This window comes from Equus caballus, chromosome 4 (genome assembly GCF_041296265.1).
Source record: "Equus caballus isolate H_3958 breed thoroughbred chromosome 4, TB-T2T, whole genome shotgun sequence".
Lineage (NCBI taxonomy): Eukaryota > Metazoa > Chordata > Mammalia > Perissodactyla > Equidae > Equus > Equus caballus.
In genome coordinates this window covers 4,110,578-4,125,510 of record NC_091687.1, presented here as the reverse complement: position 1 = coordinate 4,125,510, position 14,933 = coordinate 4,110,578, and the positions used below count along the sequence as shown (strand labels likewise).

General features: G+C 45.7%; 1 protein-coding gene across 3 annotated transcripts in view; it reads left to right on the top strand.

Annotated features, from left to right (window-relative positions):
* Positions 1-3,050: 3,050 nt before the first annotated feature.
* The window catches only part of SLC26A5 (solute carrier family 26 member 5), a 48,868-nt gene continuing 36,985 nt past the window's right edge, over positions 3,051-14,933 (top strand). For 2 of the 3 annotated variants that reach the window (XM_070265356.1, XM_070265357.1), the window contains exons 1-2: positions 3,099-3,219; positions 5,953-6,073. The gene's annotated coding sequence lies outside the window, so the exon portion shown is untranslated. Of the gene's footprint in view, positions 3,220-5,952; positions 6,074-14,933 lie in introns of all 3 variants that reach the window. The other variant, XM_005609048.4, reaches the window with a different exon arrangement.

The following is a 14,933-nucleotide window of genomic DNA, read 5'->3' as shown; positions in this document are numbered from 1 at the left end:
CATACATTTACTTTTTTCACCCAGCAAACAGCAATCCCACTTCTAGGAATTTACCCTAAAGATACACCTCCCAAAATATGAAAATATATATGCACAGGGTTATTCATTACAGCATCATTTGTAACTTCAAAACATTGGAAACTGCATAAATGTCCAAACATAGGTTAGTGAGTGAACTCAGTATGGTACATATACACCATGGAGTACTATGTAGCTGTAAAGAAGAATGAGGGGGGCTAGCCGTGTTGCCTAGTGGTTAAGTTCAGGGTGCTCTGCTTCCACAGCCTGAGTTCCGTTCCAGAGCATGGACCTATACCACTTGTCTGTCAGTGGCCATGCTGTGGCGGTGACCCACATACAAAATAGAAGAAGATTGGCACAGATGTTCGCTCAGGGCAAATCTTTCTCAGCAAAAAAATAAAACAAGAATGAGGAACATCTCTGTGAAGATATATAGAGTGATTTCCATAAGGTATTGGGAAGTGAAAAAAGCTAAGTACAAAAATATAGCCACCATTTCTGTAGGAAAGAAGGGGAAACAAGAACACATACCTATATCTGCCTTGCTTTACAAAGAGAAACACAGGAAGGATAAACCAGAAAATCATGAAGTTGGTGACTCATGGGGGATTGAAGGAATGGGTGGAACAAAAGAGGGAAGATAGTTCTCTGAGGATATCATTTGTAATGGCTTTCACTTTGGGGATCGTGTTAATGTTCCACAAATGCAAAAAATTAAAGCAAGCCACCAAGGACGGAAAAGGGAGGGAGGGGGATAAAACCGAACGTAAACTCATCTCTAACCTAGAAATAAGAGCAGGATCGAACTCCCAAAGTTGTTGTGATATGAGTTCATGCCTGTGAAGTGCTTAGCACAGTGCCTCACACGGGTAAACCCTACCTGGGTGCCACTTCCAAAAGTATCTTATAGTCCACCTGTTTACAGTGTTGCAACTCAAAGTTGGGTCCTCCAAACCCATCAGCACCACCTAGGGGCTTGTTAGAAATGCACATCTCAAGCCCCACCCCAGACCTACAGAATCAGCATCTGCATTTTTAGCAAGAGCCCCAGATGATTGGTAGTTTAAGTTCTGGGCTACAGGACATGTATGTGACCAGATAATCTCAATAAGATGGCGAAGGCCAAGTGTCAAATGAACGACGTCAGAAATGCATGTCACAGGAACCCAGTTCCTCCTTAGCGTGCATTCTGTTAGGATTTATTCAGAATCCTACCAGAAGAAAACCAGAATTGGTTTTCCACACATGCGCAGGTATCAGCAATTCACCCGCCCAGGACTCCAGAACGGTCTGTGCCCTTGAAGAGAGTGCCCTCGTGTGGAGCAGAGAGGGAATTTCCAGCCTCCCTTCCTTCGAGAAGGACAGATGCACCAGCGCTCCAAGGGTGACGCCTGGCCTCTGCTCAGGGGTGGGGTCTCCTTGTCAGATGCATCTCCAGACGCCCTTTTCAGCTTTAAGACCGCCTGCCAAATAGCTAGCAAATCACACGTGCAGAAATGCACAAAGCAGAAATAAAGATGGCTCTGATGAAGCAACTATAATCCTTGCTAAGACATAAGGCCAGAGGAAAGTTTTTATATCAAACTCATTTCTACCCCTCACCTTCTCGGATTTGGGCACTCTGGCCGCGGTGCTCTCTTGCATCCTGGTAGTTAGAAACAAAACAGGCTCGCTCTTTCCTCCCTTCCTCCCTCTTTTTTCTCTTCCTCCTCTTTCTTTCCATTCTCCGTTTTTCCTCCATGTATATTCCTTTCTCCTAAATAGCATGTTGCGTTGCTTTGCTTAATTAAAAAAACCCAAAAGCTGTCTTGTAAGTTCTAACCTAAATGCCTGGAAAAGAATCTGTCACGCATTGCCTTGTTGCACAATAAATAGTCAACATTTGCAAGTAAAGTGTTAATAGAAGGCAGCTTATCAAACTTTAAAAGAAAATCGCACGTTGTCATTCAGCATTTCAGGAATCCTGTGCCAATCTGAGTCTCCATAATGACTGTATTTGAAAACTTACCTTAGAGTATTTTCGTTTTAAAAACAGTAATAGGAATGTTTCCTACTTGAATACTGTCGCTTGTTTATTGTGCTTCCTTCAGCCTCGAGCCTCTATTCTGTGTTACTTTCTATCTCAAAACTACAAGAATCCCATTTTAAGGAGTTCATGGGCGGTGGGAGATGAAAACGGGTGTCATTTCCATAACTTTTGATGGCTGCACGAGCAGGGTATCAATTTCCAAGCACACCTCAGAGGTCCCAGATGTTTGAAAACAGACCTCTGGATCGCGTGGGTCGCGTAGGTCGCGTGGGTAGCGCAGCGCGGGGTGGGGCGGGGCTCGGGGCGGGGCCTCAGGGCTCTGGGTGGGGTGGGGCGGGGCCTCGGGACACCAGGCGGGGCTCTGGGCGGGACCTTAGAACTCGGGGCGGGACTCGGGGCGGGGTGGGGCGGGGCCTCGGATCTCTGGGCGGGGCTCGGGGCGGGGTGGGGCGGGGCCTCGGAACTCTGGGCGGGGCTCGAGGCGGGGTGGGGCGGGGCTCGGGACTCTGGGCGGGGCTCGAGGCGCGGTGGGGCGGGGCTCGGGACTCTGGGCGGGGCTCGGGGCGCGGTGGGGCGGGGCTCGGGACTCTGGGCGGGGCTCGAGGCGGGGTGGGGCGGGGCTCGGGACTCTGGGCGGGGCTCGAGGCGGGGTGGGGCGGGGCTCGGAACTCTGGGCAGGGCTCGAGGCGGGGTGGGGCGGGGCTCGGGACTCTGGGCGGGGCTCGAGGCGCGGTGGGGCGGGGCTCGGGACTCTGGGCGGGGCTAGGGGCGGGGTAGGGCGGGACCTCGGAACTCTGGGCAGGGCTCGAGGCGGGGTGGGGCGGGGCCTCGGTACTCTGGGCGGGGCTCGGGGCGCTGTGGGGCGGGGCCTCGGCACTCTGGGCAGGGCTCGAGGCGGGGTGGGGCGGGGCCTCGGAAATCTGGGCGGGCTCTGGGCGGGGCTCGGGGCTCGGGGCGGGGCCTCGGGACTCCACGCGGGTTCGGGGGCGGGGCTCCGGGGGCGGGCTCTGGCCGCGGGCTGCGGGCGGCGGGCTGGCTCCTCGCCTGGTTTGCCGGCCGGCGCCCCCTCCGAGAGCCTCCGGGACCAGCGGCGCGGCGTCGAGCAGGCAGCGGCTCCGGAGCGCGGCGGGGCGGCGGCTCGGCCCAGGGCAGCCCCGCAGCGGCGGCCGGTGAGTGCGCGGCTGGCCTCGGGCGCGGGGCCGGGAGGAGCGGCGCGGGCACCCGGAGGGCTGACCGCGTGGCCCGCGAGAGGGCCCCGGGGCTCGCGGTGCGGCCGCCTCTCCGGGCGGCTCGGTGTCTGCATGGTCTCTCTCCCTCCTCTGAAACTCCTTTCTGAAAACGGACGGTCCGCCCCTGGAGGGGCCCGCACTCTCCCGGTCTCTGAACCAGGACGGGGCGAGTCCCCGGAGGGGCTTCCCTCGGCCAGCCCCCATCACTTACCCCCGGCCGCTCCAGCCTCGATTTCTTACTAGACGTTTGCATCTTTGCTAGACGTCTGCGTCCCTTTGGTTTTGCAGTTTTGCTCTTTGCAGTTTGGTTTTCGTAACTTCCCAAGCGCCCCAAACACTCTCATCCCTGCCCCGCGCTGTCACGGCGGCCTCTCAGGTGCAGCCTCTCCGTATCCCAACCGATGTAAAAAACCAACCCTCGGTGATCCCCTTTGCCTGCTCCCCGGAGACCGGGCGCTGCCTGCAGGGCCGCCAGGGCGCGCTCGGACGCCCCTCCCCGCCGGGTCCCGGCCGCCTGAACCCCCGGCTCGGGCAGCGGCGGCCTCCGGCCTGCAGAGCGTCCGAGGGGCCCAGCAGAGGGTGGGTCTGAGGTTCTGGACTCAAAGCCAGGCCGGGTTTGTGTTTAGTAGAGAGCTGATCAGGGCGCAGGCAGGCGGGCTGTGGGGGAGGCGAGGAAATCCCTCGCCACCGTGAGTCCAGTGCTGGCAATCCGGGGTCTAGAAACGTTAAAACAAGAATGGAGACTCTCATAACAACCAGAATGGCAATTTGGGAGAGAGAAGGACTGAGATTCAGCTTTTTCCTGCCTGAAGAACGAGAACCACGTGTATTAGATATAAATGCGTAATCTAAGGTAAGGTCGGAATTGGAGAGGGGGTTGAAGCATGCTATAGGAAGTCTAAGCCTTTTTGAAATGAAATTTGAAGTTCGATTTTTGCCAGGCAACCCTTTTAATCACCGTAGTATTTCTTTGTTTCGGGAAAACTTTCAAGCAGGGGACAGGAGGCCGAGAGAGAAATTCAAGCTAATTTGCATTAGAAAGACACTTAGGGTGGAGAATTTCGAGGTAAGGTTGCTAAGGCTGATATCTTAAGTGCACTTCTGGAAAGCATTCTAGTCTACTAAGTATCACCCAAAGCCCCAATTCTGTTACATAGCATTTCTTTTTTTCTCTCTCTCTAACTACTGTGAAACTATACAGAGTTACACATTCCTCATTAATTTATGAGCGATACCAAAAGAACTGACTTGATCCAGCAAGTCTCTGAGCACCCTCCCTGGATGAGGCGCTCTGCTGAGAGCTGTAGAAGGATAGAAGACGGTGGAATCTTCCTGTTAAAACAACAGGATCACCCACAGTGGACTGACTTGTGAGGAGTAGCTTCAGGTGTGCACCATCTGTTCAACTGAAAATCAAAAACAGTTGCGTTTTCTTCTCATCCTAAACGCCACGTGTGTCCCCTGGTATCCTAATCATTTTGTAATTTTTCTACCATTGCAGGTAGTCTGCATTGTAGAAATTCCGAAGTAAAAGGTTTTCTGGGAGATATAACTAAATAACAAGATATGTCCATCTTCCCTAGTGTTTGCATTATCATGGAGTTAATAAAGTCAGGATCAACCAGAAAAAGGAGGAGACGATGATTTTCCTTTCCCTTGCTTTCAAACTAGTCAAATCTTGCACGAAAGAAGACAAAGTTAGCATGGATAAATTTAATCCTCTGGTGCTTCCCAAAGTATGTTGTATCTAAACCCACCATTCTGGAGGATAGATTCAATTTCATGAAATCTCTCAGTCCTTCTTTGGGAAGATAGTTCCAGAGGCCAATTTCATAAATCTCTCATTGTGGATACCAACGACCTCAACATCATCATCTCCCATTTATCACCCTTGAAAACAATGGTATTCTAAGGGGCTTTTGAGAGGGGACAGGTCTTTTTAAAAATCTGGTCAAAGCTAGGGACTTTAGCCCCAGAAAAAATTCGTACCCATTCAAAGTGTTGTATATCTTTCAGAGGATTTATGGTGCCCAGGTGTAAGACGTCGCCTGAGAACGGGACAGTCCATTAGTCACGGGTAGGTAGATAGAAGAAAATGGAAGTGAAGCAAGGATGTGGGTAAATCCACAAACTGAGTGGATATAATTTAACTTACTTTTAAATGGAATAGACACCTGGCCTTTTGAGTAAGTGTTCTGTGAATGGGCAGTAATAATTGTATTATTTGTAAAAGACTGAGAGAGATTAGTCCTACTCATTTTTTAGTTGGTCAAGATCAGCTTTCATCCTGAATATTATGAATCTCACTTTTCAGTTTTTCTCGTTCTCCTTGAGCAAAGTGCTTCTGAGATGATTTTTCTCTTAGGACGGATGCCCCATTCAGCACAGTTTCTCACGTGCCAACTTTTGTAGTTGTGAATTGTTAAACATGGGAATGGTTGAGTTCAAAATATGAACTTGCTCACTCTCTCATACGCACACATACTAGTAGTTCACCTTTGGGAAGAAGATGTATGTCATATAATGACCGTATTCACTGTAAACCACCGTGATGGCTCTAGTTGTGTCTTGGGAGAGAATGAATGGAGAGCATTATGAAATATTTTGGACGTAACTTCTTTCAAAGGACAAACCAGCACCTGCTAGGTTAACTTTCCTTTCTTCTGTACCTAGGGCCGAGGAGCGAGCTCCCCCTTCTCCAGCTCAGCCCCACTGATCAAGGTTTCACCGAACTGCACTCAGCTTCCATCTGGGGTTCCTGTCCCCTGCCCCTTGTGCTGCACGTTGGATCTGGGTAAATAGAGGGGCCCCTGGCACTAATGAAATGGGAGAGTGGGTCATAGGTAGTGATGGACTTTACCTGGACCACAGGATTCCTTAACATTTCCAGAGGCCTGACTCACACACCACTACTTGGAAGAAAAGGGTGAGAGAGAGAATGCTAGAACCATCACAGCTTACTCTCCTTTAACTTGGATCAGGACCAGCCTGATTGATCCTTAGATGTGAACCAGCTTTGACTTACTTTATTCTTGAGTGACAACTAGGTGGCTGGTCCCAACCCTAGAATGTCATTGATAGGTGTTTATTGGATGAGTAGATTAATGGAGATCCTAGTTTTAATCCAATCTCTGCTTTTAACTAGGTATGTGATCTTGGGAAAGTAGTAAGTCAATTAAATTCTTTGGACCTTAATGTTTCTATGTATAAAATGAAAGTGTCATATAGGATCAGTGGTTCTCAAATACTAATGTGTGGTTCCATGCATTTGAACCACCAGGAGAGTTTATAAAAAAAGAAAAAAAACACTGGGTCAGAGATTCTGACGTAAATGGACTGGGGCAGGCCAGACATCTCTATTTTTTAAACCCCCCTCTCCCCAGGGGAAACGCTAATATCCAGCCCAGATTGAGAATCATTTGTGAAATAATCACTGGGAGCTGATTCTAAGGTTGTGTCACCTAAAGATAGAAAGCAGACCCGCCAGATCCCCTTTATCCGTGGCCTGGCCCAGTATTAGGTACACCCAGGGGTAACCAAGCCTAAACGTGCCTTTCTGAGAAGCAGTACAAATCAAGCGATTTCAGTTTCTTCAGGGAAGGTGCTGGCCGTCTCACGGGCTCAGTATTCCCGTAGTGCTTTGCCGGTTCCCAATACCTGGTCCGTTTTGATGGACGGGACTAGCTGTAACTCTGCCTGTCCAAGATGATTAGCTGTTCCTAAAGGTCCCCAGAGATTATTCTCTCTCTTCTTTCGGTGTCCGTGCCAGCGTTTAATAGTCTACTGAAATTTTCTCCTGGAGGCGATCTCTGCCTTGTAGGGGTGGGGGAGAAAAGTGTCAGCAAGGGGTCAGGACGATCTCCTCGATCGTTGCTGAAATGTGATCTTCTGTGTCCAAACCGAGATGAACAGCGATCCTCACGCCTTCTCAGGTAGCTGGAGACTATCGAGTTACCAGGACTGGGACGGGAAAAAAGAGCACACTGTTTGCCTTCATCGTTTGTTGGGACCTAATCTCATTGCCATTACACTGTAAACTCTGCAGATGTTCACACTTTGAAAATTATTCTTAGGTTTAACGATAAAACTTCCTAAATTATAATCCATAAAATTTATTTATGTTTATCTTACTCTTTTTTTCTCCTACTGCCCTTCATATCCCAAAACACCCAGAAGAAGGGGAAAAACAGTGTGTGTGTGTGACTGTCAGATCAGTGAAAGAGGAACGGACGTGAGTTGACAAAAGGATGGGAAGGCGTTAAGGAGGAAACAGAACGAGGGGAAGGAGGCCTGTGGATTGCAAGGAGCTACACTTTCTTTCTTTCTTTTCTCTCTGCTGTTGGTCTTATCGCTACGGCAGGTTAATTCTCAAGCTTTCCAAAACTGAGCCAAATCATTGCATCCCACCTGCCGGGTCCTGGTGAAGTGGGCTTGTGGCCCACGATCCGTGCGTGTTCCCTGCCGGCTTCCATCCACGGTGCGTGGACTGGTGTCTCTGTGGCTGAACTGGCAGCCCACACCTACTTGGTCTCGTCCAGCGCTGACCCATCCTAGGCCCTGACTTAATTCTAAATAATGTCTTGAGTTGGGGAATATTTTTTTCTGGACTAGAAAGCTATTGGCCGCAGAGTTTTTCACCTTTGTGTCTCAGAGGAGCTGCCCTTACCTCGTGTCAACGGTCTGATGCCGGAGCTCAGCCCCACTGCTCTACACTCTACAGCTGGTCGCACTCACTGCCCTTAGAAAAATTCTAGGATTGGATTCATTTTATATGTTTATTACCGATCATTGTTCCCAAAGATTTAGTAATCTTGGGCCCGTGCTGTTTTCTTATTTCGTGATTTATTCTTTACCTCCTTCTTAAAATGAATTAAGATAGGAATAAATATACTAGGAAAAGAGGGTATTTATCATCGTAACTTGAAATCTAATGAAAAACTTAACTATTACTGAACTCAAACCCCCAGTCATATGTTTATTTATAAGCATTTGTCCTCCCATGAATCTAATTTTTGAAGATAGTAGGTGTAGCTGTGGTTGTTCTGGTGCTGAGGATTATCAGTGGTTTGCTTTTTGAATCTTTACTTCCTCAAAATAATTAAATGTTGCAAGATAATTAGAAATGATAAAATGTTCTTAACTACTTCCTGTTTTATTGAGCACTTTTATTAACCATCTCAGGGCTGCCAGGGGTTTTCATTCCTTCCTTCCTTGATTCGCTCATTCATTCAACAAGCGCCTGATGAACTCGTCCTCATGTAGCTTTCATTCTCGTGAAGGGAAGAAGGAAGACAGAAAATGAGTAAAATACAGTGTGGGTTAGCTGGTCATGAATGCTATGGAGAAAAATGAAATGGAGAAGAAGGCAGTGGAGGAGCTCGTTGGGCAATTTTTAAAATAAGATGGCCCGAGAAAGTGATACTGAGCATGGACTTGAAGGTGGTGATGGAGAAAGTTATGAGGTTGTCTGAGGGTGGAGCTTTCTAGCCAGTGCAAAGGCCCTGAGGCAGGTATGTGCCTGGCACATTCACAAAATAGCAAGAAGGTCCAATTGGCTGGAGCTGAGTGACGAGGTGGGAAGTAGAAAGAAGGGAAATCGGCAAAGAAAGGGGCGGTTGTGGGGCAGGAGTTTGGGAAGGTGCTGAAGATCACGTAGGGCCTTGTAGGGCCTTTTCAGTGGGACACTTGTAAGGTGACATGAAGTTGAGGTTTCTTTCTGGTTCTTACAGCAGCCCTGTGATCCCCATTTCTTCTTTCTTTTGCCCTTTGGATGCTCCCCAGCTTTCCCTCTCTCACCAAGTCAGCCTCTGCCCATTCTTTCCCTGTAGGTCCTTTGTCCCCATGGCTGGCTGTGCAGTGGGATTCTGTCTCCTGTTCTCCTTGCTTTCTTGGTGCCCTGAAGATTAGCTTTGCCCTTCCTTTGTAAAGAATGTACTACTAGCTGCTAAAGAATAAGAGCTGTCAGGTAGCACCAACCCCAACATCATGAGAGAAATTAATACATTTATGCAAAATGTATTCTTGGTTCATACTCTAGCCCAAACACAACATGGTCGCACTGCTGGTGGGCCAGTGTGGCCTGCGTGTTTTCTTGAGTCTGCACATTGTTTTATAAAAATTCGTGTTCGTTTTCAACATGTTAAAATTGAGAGAGATGTTGGGGCTGGCCCAGTGGCGTAGTGGTTAAGTTCACACACTCCACTTCAGCGGCCCAGGATTTGTGGGTTCAGATCCTGGGTGTGGACCTACACACTGCTCATCAAGCCATGCTGTGGCAGGGTCCCACATCCAAAATAAAGGAAGACGGGCACAGATGTTAGCTCAGGGACAGTCTTCCTCACACACACACAAAAAACTGGATGTTCTATGTAAATGAAAGTCTAGAATAGGCAGAATTAATCCATGGTGACAGAAATCAGACCTACAATTGCCTGACATAGGGATGTGGCCGGGATTGACTGGGGAGGAGCATGAGGGAAATTTCTGGATGAAGAAAAGTTTCTATGATAGTCTGAAATGCGTGGTAGAACTCATTAAACCATACCCTCATCTGTGCAGTTCACTGTATGTCAGTTGAACCTCAGTATAAGGAAAATCTTAAAATGGCAGCCAGCGACCAGCAAGAGCTGCGTAGCGGCTGGCCGCGTTGGGCTGGCGAGTGCTCTCTGGATCGGCACAGACCCACCTGTTCGTCTCGGTCATCGTCGTTCCCCGCCTGGTCCCGTGTAGGTGGTATTGCTGTGTGATCCCGCAGTGGACTCTTGGCGGTTTTGGTCTCACCTCCCAGTGGGGAGCAAATCTGAAGGGGCCCGGTGTGTTTAACTGGCAGTGGAGAAGACGGTACAGCCTCTAAGGTTGTGTGTGAAGCGTGAAACAAAGACAAACCTGGTAGCTTAGATCAGTCAGGCAGCCCACCCGCATCCGTCTCTCAGTGAGCAGCATCCTTGCATCTAGGATTCTCAAAGACTCTCAACAGAACGCTCACTTTTCCTCTCAAACACCGAGGGTCTCCTGTGTTTGCAGACTCCTCCTCTGAGGATAACAGAGAGCAACTTCCACTCCTGTTACCAACACTTCCAACTTATTTTTATTATGTTTGTTATGAAAATAATAGTGTCTACTGTGGAAATGCTAAAATGTACAGCTAAAAAGAAAACAAAATTACCCACAACCCCGCTAGCCAAATATAACCTATGTTTACCATTTTGTGATAAATGCTTTCAAATCCTTCTCCATACATCTATGTATTTTTTATGAAAAATGTGGCTGATAAAATTTAGCACACAACTGCCCAATGTGCAAAATGAAAAAATAATATCAAGGATTAAAGATCACAGACTAAGCACGAGCATTTTGCCTTCTGTCTATGCTGTAACTCTTTGTAAGTGGCTGTAAAATTATGCAAAGAATAGGAAGAATTCCGAAGAGAACAGAATAGGAAAATGGAGGCCAGTTACTAATGAAACAGAGCCAACTGTGCAAGACAGGCCACCGTGGGAATATATATAACCAAGAATAACCTGACATACGAAGGAGCATAAGGAAAAAAAAACACCAAGATAAACAGTTACTAATGCCAAAGAGGAAATCATTCAGAGAGATCATTTACAATTTTTTTAAAAATCCAAGTCCCCTCAGAGTGATTAAAAAGATATTGTTTCCGTACCACAAAAACAGAATCCTATTAAAAAGGAGCAATAATCAGAAAACAAACAGACAAAAGAGACCTTGAATTTTTTTTAATGATTGCTAAAATAAAAATAATTTATTAGAAGAGCTAAAATTAGCGATCTCCTGGAATGCACAAGCAAATGTCAAAGAGATGGAGAATAAATGCTGGAAAAGATAAGAAGCATAGAGAAGCAATCCAGTGAATCCAACCAGTCTATTGGAGTTCTAGAAAGAGAAAACAGAGAAAATCAAGAAGACATTGACAAAGAAATACTGGGGGGAAATGTCCTAGAGTCAAGGAACAGTATGAGATAAAAGGGGTTCATCAGGGGCCAGCCTGGTGGTGCAGTGGTTAAGTTGGCGCACTCTGCTCCAGCGGTCTGGGGTTCACCCACTGGGATCCCAGGCACAGACCTAGCACCACCTATCAAGCCATGCTGTGGCAGGCATCCCACATATAAAGTAGAGGAAGATGGGCATGGATGTTAGCTCAGGGCCACTCTTCCTCAGCAAAAAGAGGAGGGTTGGGAGCAGATGTTAGCTCAGGGCTAATCTTCCTCAAAAAAAAGAAAAAGAAAACCCATTCATCAAGTGAATGGAAACAACATCCATACAGAGATACAATCATTATGAAATTTCAGAGTCAAGGATGCAGAGAAGCTCCTAAAACTTTCTGAAAGGGAAAATCAATTCACTGAAGATTGACATAAAGCTTCTCATCAGTAAACTGGATACTAAAAAAAAATGGAGCAATGCCTTCAAAATTATGAAAGAAAATGATTTTGAACGTAAAATTCTATTGCCAGTAAAATTATCAATGAAGTGTGAGGGTAAAATGAAGACATTTTCAGACATTCAAAGACTCAGGCCATTTATTTCCAAGTACCCTTTCTGAAGCAATTACCTAAGGATGTGCTCCAGCAAAAGGAGGGTAGAAAGCAAGAAGGAGAAAGATAAGGAATAAGAAAGAGTGTATCTCCCCAAGTACAATTAGAATAAATCCTAGGCTGACAGATGTGAACCAGGCTTAGAAAGAAATTGACACAAATTGGGACAAGTAGTCAGTGAGCTCCAAGAAGGATGACTTTATGAAGAATTAAGTAAATTCCATTCAGTAGATAGAACCAATAATAAACAGTATCTACATAGTTATAATAATGGGACATCTAGCAACATGGAGGACTAAGCTCAGTCATACAGACCTCCTTCCAGTACTAAGACACAAAAATAAAGGCTAAATCACAATTTAATGTTTAAATAAATAGTTAACTTTAAAATAAAGTGTACCAGAATAATACAAAAAAAATGTTTTAAAAGATCAGTAAGTGCAAGTTCGCACTCAGCACAACCCATGGGAGTTTCTCTGTGGATACAGATCCTAGGATGTGAGGATGGGGTCGTACCATCCAAACCTGGAAAGAAGACATGGCTCAGGCCCAAGGAGACAGGGAACCACTCCCCTCCCCCACCATTAAAATGAGCTCACAGTTTCAAAAACCTGCAGAGGGAGTATCAGCAAACAAGACAAATAGAAGGGTCAAATCCTCAAGAACTTAAAATAATGGAAATATATGAACGAAGTCATCAGTGTGCTAAAGATTATTAAAGGGATAAAAAGAACATAAAACAGGGGCTGGCCCCGTGGCCAGTGGTTAAGTTCATGCACTCCGCTTTGGTGGCCCAGGGTTTCACTGGTTCAGATCCTGGGCACAGACATGGCACCGCCCATCAGGCCATGCTGAGGTGGCGTCCCACATGCCACAACGAGAAGGACCCACAGCCAAAAATACACAACTCAGTAGCGGGGGGCTTTGGGGAGCAGAAGAAGAAAAAAAAAGAAGACTGGCAACAGATGTTAGCTGAGGGTCAATCTTTAAAGAAAAAAGGGAGAGGAAACAAAAGGAAAAAATGCACATTATGAAAAAAATCATATTTCCAAAAGGAGATATAGAAATCGAAAATATACACGTTGAATTTTTTTAAATTAATGCTCCTAGCACGTAGTGTCAAGGACAGAGACGCTAAATGCGCGCAACAGTTCCACACAAGTCCCACCCAAAATACTAAGGGCACTCTTTGAAGAATGCTGATTTGGAGTTAAAAATAAACCCACCAGAGGAACTAAAATCAAAAGTAATTTTAAGAAAATGGTTACTTCAGGGCCCAGAGCTGCATTCGGGGAGAAGAGGGGTGGGAAATGACTTTTCTTGATTACCCCTCCCGTTATACTTGCAATTTTATCGTATCTGCATTACTTTGACTAAAGTTATTATTTTAAAAAAGAAATGACTGGTAAACCAGTAGATTCTTCCACTTTCACTTAAAGTAGAAAACTTTTTCTTATTAAAATGTGTCGTTCAAACTTAAGCACCAATTTGAATTGCTGAGCTTTTTTACCCCAAAGAAGATTCTGGAGGCATATCTTGTAAGTATTAATGATCTTTCAAGTGCTCCTAGTTGGAAAATAAATCTTGCAATTTATCAACTTATGGAGTCACAGCAAATTAGTGCTGGAAGAGATTCAATTTCTTAGTGGAATGGAATAATTTTTGTGTCGCGTGGCAGTTTGGATCAGTAGTTCGGTGTAGGGCAAAGGAGGGTGAGAATATAGTCGAGTGACTAGAGCCTGTGACTTCCAATTGGAACTTGTAGCCTGGCTTTTATGGTCCTATAAGACCTGGTCCTTTTTGACCCCTCCAGTTTCATTTCCTGTAACCACCCAGAACACAATTTCTGCCAGTGTTTTTGGTAGTCTATGAACGTGTCCTATTAATTGCTACCGTTCACTTCTCTGGGCAGGATCACATGCCCTCATTTTGCCTTCTACCCAATACTGGAGAGCTCCTTCAAGTCCAGCATCCTCTCTGAAGCCTTCCTTGACCTCTAGCTTTGCTTCTAATTTGGTTGGGACCGCCATGCTTCATAAGCAACAAATCATGATGACAGGGAATGCATGCCCATAATTAATGTAATTTAGATAAAGTTAAATAAACATTTTGACGTGATTAATCTGATGCACAGTTAAGGAGGCAGCATAGCATAGGAGTTGGTTTCTGAAGTGAGCAGACCTCAGGTCCAATCCCGGCTGCTGTTACTCCATCAGGGCCTCACATACTTCGTCTGAAAATTGTAGATAATTCTTACCTTACACGGAAGCTGTGGTTCTTTAATTGCGCAGTCTCCATAAATGTTAACTACAATAATGATGTTTAACTATTACTGTGTATAAATAAGAAGCTCATATAAGTGTCTACCATTCATAGTAAGTCAATTCGTAGTTTTTATGTGCTCGCTTTGTAAGTTACCCAGTACTTAAAATGAGCTTTAATGTTGTTTAAATATGCAGGGTTTTTTTTTACCATCACACACATAAACTCACACAGATCAAAAAAGAAAATCCCACTTATAATAGCAAAAACTGGGAAGTAGCCTAAGTGTCTAGTAATAAGAAAGGTGGTTAACTAAATCATGCTACATATATATTGGAAAATATTTTGCAACCATTAAAAATTACACTTCTGAAGTTTATTGACATCTCAAAATGTTTATAAAATAATGTTAAGTAAAAAAAAATTTGTGCAAAACTATTAAGACAGTATCTCAGCCATGTAAATATATATTATATATGTACAAATATATGCATTTATAATATACCCTTAAAATGTATCATTGATGCAGGAGAAAAATGAAAAATTTCCAAATTTCCACAGTGCTCATATATTACTTTTATCATAAGAAGGAAAAAAGTAATGTGGTTTATATATCAAAGGCCCTTGGTCTCATTTCTTAAATGTTGGTATTTCGTTGCCTACAATCTCTTGCTCCCACCCCCAAAACCACCTGTGTTCGCGTATATGCTCTATCATTTCACATGCCTCTACCCACCTGTAAGAAATCCTTAAAAGGATGTGGATTGCTGCAAAGACCTTAGATGACAACTTTCCTGAGGGCGTGTGCCATAGCTTATTGATCTCTAAGCATAG